Here is a 16,208-nt window from a genome sequence, read left to right on the forward strand (position 1 = left end):
AAGTGGGAGGTGACTTGGCGTAGGGATTTGCTTGAGAGAGAAAAGGATATCATTGAGAACTTGTATGCCTTGATTCAAAATCACTCTTGCAAGAGGGCTATTGCAGACAGTTGGAGCTGGAGTTTGGATGCATCTGGGAGATATACTATCAAATCCGCTTATCTCAGTCAAGTGGACCAAAGTACTTCTCCTTTAGGTAACTTGTTAAAAAATTGTTGGATTAATTGTGTTCCCTCAAAAATATGTTGTTTTGTTTGGAAGCTCATTAGACAGAGAATTCCTGCAAAGGTAGAATTATTTAAAAGGAAGATTATTCAGAGGATTGAGGACATTAATTGTGCTATGTGTTTGAACCATGCGGAATCTGTGGATCATTTGTTTATTTCTTGTGATTTTGCTTCTGCTATGTGGAGAAGAGTTTTCTCTTGGTTACAAGTCTCCATTCAACTTCCAAATTCGATTGGGGAATTCTTAGTAATGCATGATGCTCTTAGACCGAATGTAAAAGGAGCGATGAATTGATCTTTTCCAACAAGGCTATGAGTTATGTGCATATTTTGGATTTAATCCAAGCTAGATCTTGGTCGTGGTTTCTCTCTAAAGTTGCTCCAACTTCTCTTGTGTTTGCTAATTGGTGTAACGATCCAAAAACTTGTATTATATTAACTTCTAAAAAGATCAATATTTGATTTTTGTCTTGTATTGGGTTAGCACCCCTTGTGCTGTTTTTAATACAATTTGCTTAACGAAAAAAAAAAACAAAAAACCACTCCACAGTCACTAACAGGTGATAATCAATCAAAATTAAAAAATATCAGTCAATATTGATTAGACTGTATTATATTATATTGATCAATTTTGATTTGTACATAATTTTTTTTTGTTTTTAAAATAACAAAATAAGAATCTAACTTTCAATCTTAGAATTGTTTCTAACATAATCAAATATTATCTCATTACAATAACTTAATTATATGGTGCTTTTTATAAAGTTTAATTAGTTAAACTTTCATTAAATCACTATTTGACTATATTGGATAACCCATAATTCATTAAGTATTATATTGTGCTTAATTATGTCTTTTTCAATTGCATTGCTTTGATCCTGCTGAGAATACTAAACTTGATGATGTGAATAAACTACTTAATGTGTACACGTGTAGTGGAATAAGATTCATATATTCTCATTTTTATCTTATTTTGTGTCCCCATACAATTAAAAACTATCATCTAATTAAAACAATGATCAAAATATAAATTAATATTTTTAGAGTGTAATATTTATGTATTAATAGTGTAAAAATTTATACATAGTCAATGTACATACACCATTCATTTGAATTATTTTTACTTAAAAGTCAATCAGATTGAAAATAAATGATGTATTGACAGTATAAACAACTTTTACATTATCAGTATATACACTTTCATCTTTTTTGGCCGAGTAATAAACTTATTAAACATCATGGTTGTCATCAGTATCACATCTCAACCGTCTATCCCTTCCTCCACTTCTATATACTTATGGTGTAAGTATTTTTTTATACTATCAATAGATCATCTATCATTTATATATATATATATATATATATATTGATTCTTTCAAATAAAAATAAATGTAATATAAACCACTAGATAATGTACAAAAACTTTAACTAATATATATATATATAGCTAACGGAAAAATTTATTTGAAGTCTTCAACTTTATGGCCTCTTGAGTGATGGCCATGAGTGTTGGTGGTTAAAGAAAATGCAAAGGGGTCTCAAGGGCAGATAGAAAACGAGAAAGAAAAAAAATAACTGTAATTTATCTCTTGAATGAATAGATGAGAATGAGTAACTGGGTCTGGTGTATAATATTACAATTAAGTGTAGTTGAGTGCAGAACAATAGTGGAAAGATGAGGAACATAAAGAGAGAGTTGACAGAAGAGAGTGAGCACATACTTTTGGTTATTGTATGAAGACATACATTTGCAGGTGCGTGCTCACTTTTCTTTCTGTCATCTTCTTATTTTTAATTCCTTTAATTTCTAACTTCTCTTCAATTCAGGGTTCTTTATTCATTCAGCTTTCAAAACTTACCTCTTTAGTCTTCTGTTTGTAGATGTCTCTTGGAGTCACCCTAGAGTCACATAACTTTATCATGATTAAAGGTAATTAAGAATACCAACGGGTGTTAGTTCAAGTGGTACATGCTTGATTCCCCTTAAGTAGGAAAAAATACCCGTTGCGAGGATACCTGTGGGAAACCAAAAAAAAAAAAAAGTCTCAAATCATGTCTTATATGTTATCCCAAATTAAAAATAATTAAAAATTCTAAAACTTTGTTAAATTGTTTATCACCATTATTAACACAAGATAAATTGACATGATTTGAATATTGACAATATGAGTCGTGATGTGTGTAATTGACAAATGGATGAGGAAGGAACTTACAAGTGGTTTGTAATTTCAACGTTGAGAGTGTTGCAGTTTCGGTGAAAAGCGTGCACTGACTACCCTATCTTTTACAGTACCACTGCTATAGAATCAAGCTAGCGTTTCTAGTTTCTTCTACTATTTATTTCTTTATCGTAGCATAATTAATATTTTATTTGATATATTATTATATACTAATATTATAATTGTACAATTCTGATGGATCTTCAACTTAGTACTCTCCTTCCTGGAGGAACAATTATACTGAAATCTTGAAGGTACGCTTTGCTGCTGTTCATTTTTTAACAGAAAACTGTTTGTTGGATTCAGTTATATATATTCATGTCAATTAATGACATTATTATAATCTTATAATTGTGTTATAGATTCAAATTGGTACTCTCCTTCATGAAGAACAGAAAACCCAATTAAACAGAAATTTTGAAGGTACCCTTTGTTGCTGATCATTTTTTTAACAGAAAACTGTTTGTTAGTTTCAGTTTCATATATATAATATACGAAACAATGATATTATTTCTTCTTTCCTTTCTCTCTTTATTATCCGCCATTATAGAGATGTTTAACCCTAGGTCTACAGACTCTTTTCTCCATTTTGGCTCAGATTTAGGGCTTGACCCTTTTTTCATCTTTCTGAGCAAAGAGAAAAATTATGGATTTCTACTTTAATTTTAAGTTGAATTGAGGGGTTAGAATCAGATGAAACGAACATAAATCAAACTATTGGGAAATTGCATCAAGGTATGAGGTATATGTGTACTACTGTAATTAATGGAATTCAAGTAGTAACCTTCCTTATTTGAAGTTTTTCTAATCTGCAGACCTCAGATTGTTTATTTTATCTCCTATTAGTTTATCAGATTTAATATTTCTTTTTCTCTGAACATCATTTATAAGTATTATGTAAATTACAACCTCTTAAAATCTTCATATATGATGTTGGTCGGCTTTAGGAGTATTGGAAATTGAGAGAAACAAGTGTTGATAGTTTTTTTTCTGGAACTCGAAGGATTGATTGTTAATAAAATAGTTGCATGATTTTATTTATTGTTGGAAACAGTTTGGTGGGATGAAGGATAAGGGTAATGTTTTAAACTACAGTTACCACAATTGCAGGAAAATGAGGCCACAATTGCGGTCCTGATCTTGTTTATTCAAACCGAGAAGCATGGATGCTTCTAAATTAATGTCTGTATTTATTCCTTGGTCAACCCATTTAAGATGCTTTGGATTTGGTATCTATTACGCTGGATAATGTGCAGCAACTCAAGGAGAGAGGCATCAAACTATCCACAGAAGAAATTAGAGCATCGTATCGTCATACAGGTAGCAATTTTAGAATGGTATCAAGTTTAGCTTAATCAGTATATGTATTTCATGAATGCTGCTGCCTGTTCAATTGACCTATTTGTATGATTTAATCTCATTTTACGGGGTTTCTTTACGTCTTCTATACATATACTCAAACTATCGAAGGCAAGATTATACTATTTTTTTTTATAACAGTGTCACTTCAACTTTCTCTCTAATGCATCATTGTTAATCATAGCTTTAGAATAGTCTCAAATTTCACCATCCTGTTTAAATTCCATCTATATACTCCATCTTGCTTGTACTAAAACTGAAACTATATAGTTCCGAAGTTTGTTTTCATATCTTTAACTTCCTATTTGCTCTCTCTCTCTATCTATCTCTATCTCGACATTACAGTAGGGAGTAGGGACTATATCACTTGTGGTGTTTTAAATTGTGGTTGCATTGCACTTACCGCAATTGCAGAAATTTGTTGGAAAATATTACCTTGCGATGCCATTGTGGGGATTCATAAAACTGCAATATTGTGGCTGCAATTGCAGTTATGGTTGCAATTTAGAAAACTTATCCTTCTTCAAGAAGATTTGTTACCTTAGACTCCTGAATTGTACAATCAGGGCATAATTCTGGTCCTCCATTATAGTGTTTAGCATATAAGAGTGCAATAAAATGCAATCATTCATAAAATAGCTTGCAAAAGTAACGCTTCTCTATCTTTTTGTCTCTTATTCTATAACCAAGATCAACCCTCTTTACATATAATGCATTCACTTGGCCTAAGCATCTTGTGCTTTTTCCTACATTTAGCAAGCCTTTCTGCATGTTCGTTACCTAAGGATTGGTATAGCTTGTCAAATTCTCTATCTCTCGTTTTCCAAACTCTCTGCTTGGTATCTTTGTTTGCTATTTCATATTTTCCCCAATTTTAAACCATTTTACACCTAGGTAGTCAATTGCGGATAGTTTACGATCCCAAATGCAATATAGCGGGATGGCCACTACAACATAAGTAGTAAATCGCACGCGATAACAGTAGGATAGCGGAGGTCGCCAACCCCTCAATGCGACAAAATGATGGTTAGCGGTGTGGACAACCGTCGCGCCTGTAGCAGGTTGAAGATTGGTTGTCTTACCCAAATCGCGTGTCAGAACCCGCTCTAAGTTGTTTATTGGAGGAAAACCCTAATCTTACAAGTGATAAGTCATTTTTGCCCTTATTTTTTAATATGTGACATGGGTTTTTAGTAATTTAGTCCTCACCTTTCCCTCCCTTTTTTATAAAATAGATTGAGCCCAACCCAATCCAGCTACAACCCTCACCTTCCCTTTTTAAAATAGAAGAGCAGCCCAACCACACATTCTTCTCCTTCTACACATTTTTGTTTGCTTTCCCTCTTGACACTTTGTGCTCATTTACAAATGTTCTTCTTCCATTCTTTCTCTCCCTTCCTTCCGCCACTCAGTCTTATCTCAGGCAGAGATTCTTCCAACCTTCCCTTCTTTCATTGTGGAGTTGCACACCATGAGTTCATCTCAACCTACCAGTGCTATACTTACTACAAATGATGTATTGTTGTAATAACATTTATATGGCATGGGAATGGAAGGGAACCCATTGTAATTTATATGTGTGGGTATAAATTATTTATATTTTTCCCTTAGTTGTAGTGATCATCATGCTACCCGCTATATTGTTTTGGGGCTAGCCGCTATGTTCCACTATCTGCAATTAACTACCTAGACTACATCTATGGAGGTTGAGATGAACCCATGGTTGTGCAATTCCAAAATGAAGGAAGGGAAGGTTGGTAGAATCTCTGTCTGAGATGAGAGTGAGTGGCAGAAGAAAGGGGAGCATAACGTTTTTGAAGGTGTAGAGAGTGTAAAGAAGAAAAGCAAACAAAAATGTGCAGAAGGAAGTGAAGGAGAAGAAGCATTGTGGTTGGGTTGCTCTTTGGTTAAAAAAAGGAAGGGGAGGTGTTTTATAAAAGGGAAGAAAAAGTGAGGGTTGTGGATGGGTTGGGTTGCTATTCACATTTTATATAAAATGGAAGTGAAGGTGATGGCCGTTAAATTATAAATTACTAAAAATCTATGTCATGTATTAAAAAATTAGTGCAAAAATGATTTCTCACTTATAAAATTAGGGGTTTCCTTAAGCAAACAACTTGGAACTGGTTTTGATCCATGATTTGGGAAAGCAAAATGCCACTATTCAACATGCTACAGGTGCAACGACTGTCCGCACCACTATCTACCATTTCGTCACGTTGAAGGGCTGGCGACCTCGCTACACCACTATCAAGTGCGATTTACTACATTGTTTTACACTATGAGTATGCTTTATAACATTATCTTTCAATCAAGACCTTATTCTGTACATTTGAGTTGCACAATCTAGATTCTTATTCCTTAGATTCAGAGCCTCTCAATTCACCAAATGTCTCTTTTGCTATGTTCCTAATCCCTTCAATCATATTTGCCTCATTTACAATCATTATACTTAAAGAGATTTAATCCATTAATCAGACTTTTTCAATTGGTTTAATATTGAGTTCAGCATACTTTATAACTTTATCTGGTTCACATCTGTTCGACTTTCCACAGTTGCCATATTATTACTTATTTGATTTAACTTCTGATAAAAAAATTTGAGTTCTGTCACATGCATATGTTCTAAGTTTTCAAACACATGGCACAAGTGGTTTTGCATGTTCTAAGTTTTCAAACAGTTGGGACCAGTGGTTTTGTAGAGGCTCTAAACGGATCCTCTTTTTCAAAACATGATTTTAGAAGAAAATATGGCTGGATGAGGGCACTCAGACACTGAATTCATAAATCATTTCATGGTACCTTCATATTGATATTTCCATTTACCAATGGGCGTTGGTTCAAGTGGTATATGTTTGATTCCCCTTAAACAAGGTCTCGGGTTCGAGTTCGAGTCTTGTGGATGGAAAAATGTCTGTTGGGAGAGTTAGCCTCATACAACACGATTGCCTCCAGTGTGAGAATACATGTGGCAAACCAAAAAAAAAATTGATATTTCCATTTGGTCTTTTAAATTTTAGATCAATATTGAATTTATCTGATTAATTTTGCTGCTTTTTGCCAGTCCATAAAAAGATCTTAAATTTGTTATAGGTTAATTTTGTTGAAGTGGTCAATGTATAAAAAAGTTAAACATTTACCAGTCCATAAAAAGATCTTAAATTTGTTATAGATTAATTTTGTTGAACTGGTCAATGTATAAAAAAAGTTAAACATTTATCATTGAGTTAATGAGTCAATAGTAAGTGAATGATTGAATCATTTGACTTAGTTTATATTAGAATTCTAAAAAAAATTATAATATTAGTTAACATTATTTAATAACTTTATATTCCAAAATTTTAACATTATCATACCTAATTAAAAAGCGAAAAAATATATGCAGAACAATGGAGTTTTATACATTGTCACTATGCATCACCAATCATTTACGTTTATTAATCATTTACTCTTCAAAAAAGAAATATAAATAAATGGTGAATGATGTATTAATTATGTATAAATTTTTACACTAACATACATAAATAATACACTCAATTAAAAAACCAACAAAAAAGATTTCACTATTATAAATGTAAAAAATAAGTTGAAAATATCGTGTCAAATAACATATATGCTATGCTTTAATTGTAACAAAATCGTACAATAAGTTTAAAATTTAATTAAACAATGAAGATTTTAATATAACATAAGTTAATAAATGACAAACACGACTACAAATAAGTTATAAGAATTTGGTTTTTCATCTTAAACCATACGTCAAATAGTAAAACAATAACGCATAAAATTGTCATTTAATAGTGCTTTTGGAGCGCTTTCTATGTGAGCACATTAGACCATAAAGTTATATTTAACGGTGCTTTTTGAAGCGCCATAGAAAGTAGACATTTAACAACACTTACTGAAGCGACGAACATTGTTAAATGTTTACTTTCTAAATATGACAATATTTCTTTCACATTCTATCAAACATATGACAAGTATGTTTAACCTCACCACATTTACAATTTGTTAAATCACCAACAATTTCAACTACATTCAATATTAACAAATTCGAATATTATAAAATAGCATATGAGTAATGAGATATTACACAAATTGTTCATTCTTTCTATTCCAATGTGCAAGTCCTTAGTGTTCAAGTGTTTGTCCATGATCAATGCAAGCTGCAAATACAAATAAGAAAGACATCTCTTAACAAATTGCAAAAGTCATAGTAACAATTGAGAAAGAATATTTACCATCATACTCAAATCTTATGTTCTAAACCAGTGAACCCTAAACAACTTAGGACATCATAGGTGCGTAACTTAACAAATGATATCACGCTATTAGTGAAATGCTTCCACCAAATTGATCATTAATAAACTAATTATTTAGAAAAGATAACGATTCAAATGCTTCAAAGACTGCTATTTATGATGTAAATGTAAGCATCAAGACTACATAAAAAAAAAAGAAGCTAAAATAAGATATCAATTTACCTTATGCTTAAAGATAGAAACTGAAAACCGAAAACTTGCTTGAAGAGAAGAACTAAAAATAAAAGAGAAAAATGTAACTCATGAAAAAGAAAAGTAAGAGAAATAATAAACTGAATGATATGTGTATTATTGCGTGTGAGGTTTTGTTTTTAAATTTGAAAAGATTTTATTAAATATATGAATATATGACCTTTAACCATGCTTATTGAAATACACGCTACCGGCCCGATGAAACAATTTCCTTAAACTTGAAAAGCACACAGTTCTTTGAATCATTATGGTGCTTGATTCTACTTTTGAGAGGAAATTTTGGTCTTTGAAAGCTCAACAAATGATTGTAATATTCAATTATAGTACACCCAAAATAAAGGAGAGGGTGGGTAAGACATACAAGGATAACGACAGCTTTGAAATGTGACTAGCAATTTTGGCACGTAACATAGTATATATAAATTCAGATTTTCAGTAACACTCCGTATGAAACCAATTTAGAATATAATTTTATATTACGATTTGAAGAGGATAGGAAGCACATTGCTGGCAGTTCTTTTATCAGCACGTTCTTTTAATAGCCCTAACGAAAGAAGTACAGTTAAATATATGAATATATGACCTTTAAAAGTGTGCATTGAAGCAAATGTTGTTAAATATGTAATTTTCAACTGTGTTCATTGAAGCAAGTGTTACTTTTAATGACGCTCACTGAAAAAGTGCTATTAAATATATAAATGTATGACCTTTAACAACAGTTGTTTCAGTGAGAGTTGTTAAATGTGTTATTTTTAACCGTGTTTAATACTGTTACATGTGTGATAAATAACGGTGCTCACTTCATTAAGTCCTGTTAAATCTTTGACCCATACATTTAACAACGTTCATTGAAGAAAACGATGTTAGAAGTATATCCACCTATCACATTTAACATCTTGAGCGCTGTTAATTCTCTTTCTCCTTACATTTAACAGCATTCAACACACGAACGTTGTTGAATGAGTGTTGTTAAATATCAACTCTGACGTAGTGAAACGACATCGTTTTGGTTGTTTTTAAAAAATATATTTTTTGATTGACTTGGTTGGTCCTTAAACAACGGTGCTCACTTCATTAAGTCCTGTTAAATCTTTGACCCATACATTTAACAACGTTCATTGAAGAAAACGATGTTAGAAGTATATCCACCTATCACATTTAACATCTTGAGCGCTGTTAATTCTCTTTCTCCTTACATTTAACAGCATTCAACACACGAACGTTGTTGAATGAGTGTTGTTAAATATCAACTCTGACGTAGTGAAACGACATCGTTTTGGTTGTTTTTAAAAAATATATTTTTTGATTGACTTGGTTGGTCCTTAAACTGATCGAGTCGAACCAAGTCAATCCTATTTTGATGCAAAAACAGTTAAATAATAGGCTCTGATCAATTAGATATCTAGTACACGGTTGAACCGGTTAATCCGAGTCAAGTTTTGTAACACTAACATTTATGTCCAATTTTTTTATTATCCGCAAAGAAAGCAAAATCTCATTAAAAAAATTGACGAGGGCATGAAGAACAACTGGTACTCCATTTCAGATAAATGTAAAGAAATATTAACAAGAATTAATACAATCCAAAGGGTCGTAGTTTCTTTAAGGAATACAGAATTAAGACCCAACCACAAGTATAATTTTTTGCCAAATATCTTGAATCTTTGTATGAGAAAAAATATGATTGACTGAATAATCCAAATACAGATAGAGAACAACTTGTTGGAATGTTAAGATATTTGAAATTTAAACTTTTTAGGTATTTTGTTTTTGTAATACTTTCAAGTTAGGCATATCATCTTTATCGGCAAGAACTCTCTGACCACAATTTCTAGAAAATAATTGTCATTATTTCCTTCCTCATGTTGTAGTATCTGATAAACATACCTAACCATATAAACATACCTACAGGTTGTATATAGGAGGGAGGTCACCAATTCTAATTGCCAGGTAACATGGAGAGAGTATTGCCTTTATTTGGTAGAATCTCATCAGCAGTAAGCACTACTCTACAAAAAAGTATAGGCTATCATACAATTTTTACAGCACATATCCTTGTAAATTACCTTTCATTCAACGTATAATAACTTTTTTCTCATGTAGCAGTGTATGTCATTGGCTATAAATGAGTTTCTGTTGCATTGACATCTCTTAAGTGGACAATATCGTGTAAAATTTAGTTACTTCTAACTACAAACTTCAAAATTTAATATTTTCTTATGACTAAGGGTATCCTCTCACTTAATGGCTAAGAAACTAATATATTTCGTGGTACGTGGTTATCTTTCCCAACAAGTGTTGCTCACAAGAATTATATACCCTTAACTTTTTGGTCTACTTGGTGATTCAATGAAACCTTAGACCAATAGACCAACTCTATCTTTTAGTTATTTAGGTTGATTTTATGAATCTGAACTTTAAACCCAATTGGGGGATTAATTATCTTGGTTTTTTGCTTTCATTTCCTTTATCTAGTTATATATATATATATATTATAAATTGTAAAAGGGCCAATCAAAGAAGTCTGTTAAGAGTCTAGTAGTGTAGTTTGAATAGTTTGTTTAAATCATATTTTTTTTCAAAAATAGTATTGATATTATCAATAATATTTGCTGAAGGCTGTGCCAAGGGAGATCACGTCCATCTATGTACTCCTTAGTCTTAAATACAAAAACAACAAAAACAATTTCAAGATGTTCTATTAATAAATCATTTCTTTAAACAAATTGTTGACCTCTACTTCCTTATAAGTAGATTTGTTTATAGTTTTTGTTGGTCTCATTCGACCTCTAGTGATTGAATCATCATTCACCTAATCTACTTTTTTTTTATCTGAACTTACCTAAGTCTTTTCTACACATTCCCAAACCACTTATGGTGAAACACTACCATTTTTCTACAATTAGTGCTGCCTCAACATTTTCTCTAATGCAATCATTTATAATCATGTAATTCAAATGTTTTCATTCATCCAATACAATATTCTCATCTGATATATTTAAATGTTAGTTTTTATTGCCCATATTCCATTTCATAAAACATAGTAGGTTGTATAGTTTTGAGATTGTACCTATTATCTCGAATTACACATAAAACCACATTCTATTTCAGTCATTCTCTTTAAATTCTATGGTTTACTTCTCTTTTATTTTAAACATACCTACCTTTGCTTTATGCTATACATATTTGGACTTCAGCCCAAATAAAAAGTGAAAGTTGTATTATGTAGTCGACAACAAACATAAAACCTTGTCGAATCTATATTATATGGTTCAATGATTTTATAATGTTAATGCTAAGTCATTACCCAAAAGAACTCACTATATCGCTTAGGTACAATGTCAAAAGAGTAAGCATTGTTGCACCACCACTTAGATGTATTGAAAAATAAGCAAGGATTCTCATACTTGCCTAAACGAGTCCAGGTAAAGAAGTTAGTTTATAAATTTAGGATACAAATTGGAATATGGAATATAAACACTCTTACAAGCAAATCAATGAAAATAGTTGGCACAATGATTAGGAGGATGATTTATTTTATGTGCCTACAAGAAACTAACTAGGTTGGGAAAGACAAGGGAATTAGACACTTTAGGTTTTAAGTTGTGGTATACCAGTAAGACAAGATCGAGAAATGGAATGAGTAGAATTGTAGAGAAGGAATGGAGGAAAAATGCGATAGATGTCAAGACAATAGGAGATGGAATCATATCCCTAAAGTTTATAACAAAGGAAGACACCTTCAATGTGATTAGTGCTTGTTCACCCTAGGTAGGGATTGGAAAACATCTAAAGAATTTTTTTTTGAGGATTTAGAAATAGTCCGAACAATACTTTTAGTAAAATAAAAAAAAAATAATGGGCATGTAGGGAGGGACAATAAGGATTTGAAGGTGTTCATAGTGGATATGGTATAGGAGAACCAAATATAGAAGGTCGGGTTATTCTAAACTTCTATTCAACTTTTGATTTTATGATAGTCAGTATATGTTTTAAGAAGCAGGAGGAACTTTTTATCATATACAAAAGTGAATTTACACGTTCTCAAATCAATTTCTTTATTATAAGGAAATCAAATAGAAAGTTTTGCTTGAACTGCAAAGTCGTACCTGGAGAAAGCTTGATGAACCAACAGAGAGATTTGGTTATGAATGTAAGGGGTAAGAGTAGAGTGAAGAGAAAATGAAACTACGCCAGAATTGGTATTTAACAACGCTCATTCAACAGCGCTTATGTGTTGAACGCTGTTAAATATAAGGCGGAAAAGAATTAACAGCGTTTATTTAACCAAACGTTGTTAAATGTGTTATCTTTAACAACGCTTATTGAAGAAAGCGCCGTTAAAGACCATACTTCATATATTTAACAACACTTTTTCAATAAGCATTGTTAAAGGTGTTATCTTTAACAACGCTTATTGAAGAAAACATTGTTAAAAGTATTATCTTTAACATCACTTATTGAAGCAAGTGCTGTTAAAGGTCATACTTCATATATTTAACAACACTTCTTCGATAAGTGTTGTTAAAGGTGTTATCTTTAACAATATTTCTTCAATAAACGGTGTTAAAGCTTCATATATTTAACAGCACTTCTTCAATAAGCGCTTATGCGCTGTTAAACACTTATTTTAGTGAGTGGGAATCTTTTCAAATTCAAAAACAAAACTACACAATAATACATATCACTCAGTTTATTATTTCTCTTACCTTTCTTCTTCTCCGTAAGTTACGTTTTTTTTCTTTTGTTTTTAGTTTCTCTCTTCAAGCAAGTTATCAATTTTTGGTTGTTCTCTTCTTTAAGCATAAGTAAATCGTTATCTTATTAACTCATTTATTTTTCTCTTCACTAATAGTGTGATCTTTATTTGTTGTGAAGTTATGCAGCTATTACGAAGTTATCGATTTTTGGTTTCTCTCTTCAAGCATAAGGTAAATCGTTATCTTATTTTAGCTCATGTATTTCACTCTTCACTAATAGTGTGATCTTTATTTGTTCTGAAGTTGTGCAGCTATGATGTTCTAGGTTTTTGGCTATGGTGAGCATTGGAGGAGAAAGAATGAAAAATTTGCGTAAGATCTTATTACTCATATGTTATTTTATAATATTGGAATCTGTTAAGGTTGAATGTAGTTGAAGTCGTTGGTGATTTAACAAATCTATTGTAAATGTGGTGGAGTTTGACATGCTTGTCATGTGTTTGATAGAATGTCTGGGAGATATATTATCTTATCTAAAAAGTAGACATTTAACAGCGTTTGCTAAATAGAACCTTATGTACTACTGCCTCACATAGAAAACGCCACAAAAGCATTGTTAAATGACAATTTTAAGCATTGTTGTTTTTCTATTCTGGCGTAGTGTGACAATTTGGAATCCCAAGGATTAAATTGTGGAAATTGAAGGAAAATGATCATAGGATCTTCAATCAAAGAGTTTTAAAGAAGGATTTTGGGAGGTATAAGGAAGTGCTAATCATATGTGGGAGGAAGTGACTAAAGGAATTAGGAAAATAGAAAAGGACATGTTATGCAAATATAGAGGATTTGGAGTAAAGGCTAAAGAATCGTGGTGGTGTGTCGAAAATGTCCAAGATAAAGTTAAGATGAAAGGGGAATGTTATAAAACATGGTCATTACGTAAAAATTATGAAAGTTGAAAAAAGTACAAGGTAGCTAAGAAAGAGAGCAAGATAGCGGTAAGCGAAGCTAAAGATAAAACATAGGGTGGGTTATACGAATCTTTAGGTACCAAAGGAGAGGAAAGAAGTGCATGTAGATTTGAAAATGGTGGGGAAAGAAAGCAAGAGACTGGGCCAGGTGTAAATCATTAAAGACAAGGATGAAAAAGTCTTTGTGAAGGACAAAGATATGAAGGAAAGATGGAAGAGTTATTCTCACAAGATTTTCAATGAGGGACTACATTCCTTGTTTTCTGATAGACTACAAACAAAAGAGGATGATTAAAATTATACTTTTATCGTAGAATTCGGGAAATGAAGGTGAAAGAAATTTTGAAAATGATGAAAAATGACAAAGCGATTGGAGCAGATAATATACCTTTTAAGGCTTGGAAGGTTCGAGGATAACAAGGCATTAGATGGATCACGAAATTGTTTAATGAGATTATGAGGTCTAAGAAGATGTAAGACAAGTGGAGAAGAAGTATTTTAATCCATATTTATAAGAACAATGACGACATACAAAATTGTGCAAACTATAGGGACTAAGATCATGAGTCTTACTATGAAGCTATGAGAGGATAACTGAGCGGAGGTTGAGACAAGAGACGAATATAAATGAATGGTTTTATGTTGGGGGAGGTCGACATTGGAGGATATATACTTACTACGATGATAAATAAAAAAATGTCGAGGGAACCAAGTGAACTTGTATACAGTCTTTATTGATTTGGAGGCGTTTATTAAGGTGCCTATAATGGTTTTGCTGAAATCTATAAAGAAAAAATGTGTTCAAATTGATCCTTGAAAACATAGCTTGGGCTTTTCTTTTCACCCTCCTCTTAACTCTTTCATATGTAACCCAAGACTATATCTTGAGTAGTCAATATATTGGAGAATGCAAATGATAACATTGCAATGACTTTATAATGACAAGCCTGCAGATTTCTCTTCTTAATCTAGTGACGGATCCCTCTTGGCTTTGGATTTCTTGAAGGGGGAAGATTAATATTATATTCTCAGACTGGTGTAATTCACTAATATCTTGTTTATCTTCACTTGTAAATTTAACTGAAGTAATATTTGGGTTTGAGTACATCTAGTACTTTTAATAAAAGTGGCTTATAAAAAAAACATTGTAGTTGGACCAATGGATACATGTTCAGCCAGGCCATGGAGGCTTTTTTCTGTTTTTTCCTGTCCTATCCAAATAAAAGACATGAAGAGATTACTCGACACTATCAATCTTGTTTCAGTCTGTTAGGAAATATGTCCACACATCGTCTGTTTCATTTTTGTTGGTGTGTTTAAATACTTAGGTTATCATTCTACTACTCATTTTTTGTTAATATGTTTTGAGATGAATCCTTACAAAAGACAAATATGCAATCAATTGTTGACATTTGGATCCATTGGAGTGAATAGGGCTTACAATATAAGGTGTAAATGGATGATATAATTGAGAAGGCTAAGCTTAAAAATCATGGCAATGGGTGAAAGGTATATGCAACAATGCTTTTATGTCATTTTAAGAATGGCTGGAGAATCCAATTGTTTTTTTAGCTTCTGTGCCTGATTCGGACCTTCAGTTTTTACTAACTGCTATGATCGTTTTATGGGTTTTTCTCGCTTTTATTTCAAAGAGGTTTAGGCAATTTTGTCAGAAAAGTTACTTGCATGGTGCACCTTGACCGAAAAATTACGGTCTTGGTGCACCTTTTTGAAATATTACATGAGTGGTGTACATGTATATAAATTGGCAACCCAGTTGCCGATTCTTTCTATTTACTGGTCCACTCCCCCAAAATCATCAACTGTGGGGGAGTTTTAATATAATACTATTCTTTTTTCTATCCCCCCTAAATCAGCAATGAGAGAGTTTTTTATATTTTTTTATTCTTCCCCCCTAAATCGGCAATGTGGGGGGAGTTTTGTATGTTTAATTTTTTTTATTCCTTCCCCCTAAATCGGCAATGTGGGGAGAGTTTTGTATGTTTATTTATTTTTTATTCCCCTAAATCAGTAATGGGGGAGAGTTTTATGTTATATATTTTTTTTATTTGTCCCCACCCTATATATATCGTGAGCGTAATCCTATATATACCCTCAAGTACATTATATTTTCACAGAAATTTTTCTCCATTCTGTAACAGAGTAAACTTTGTTTGAACTTTCTTTGAGTAATCTTTCTTTGTAGAGGTTAGTATAT

At 32.0% G+C, this 16,208-nt stretch overlaps 1 long non-coding RNA gene across 1 annotated transcript; it reads left to right on the top strand.

Moving 5' to 3' along the window:
- LOC109328566 lies at window positions 1,710-15,654 on the top strand. Its single transcript, XR_002105454.1, has 5 exons — window positions 1,710-1,981; window positions 2,109-2,700; window positions 2,809-2,869; window positions 3,557-3,766; window positions 15,425-15,654. It is a non-coding gene; the product is annotated as an uncharacterized LOC109328566 (long non-coding RNA).

Source organism: Lupinus angustifolius, chromosome LG15 (genome assembly GCF_001865875.1).
Source record: "Lupinus angustifolius cultivar Tanjil chromosome LG15, LupAngTanjil_v1.0, whole genome shotgun sequence".
Classification (NCBI taxonomy): Eukaryota; Viridiplantae; Streptophyta; class Magnoliopsida; order Fabales; family Fabaceae; genus Lupinus; species Lupinus angustifolius.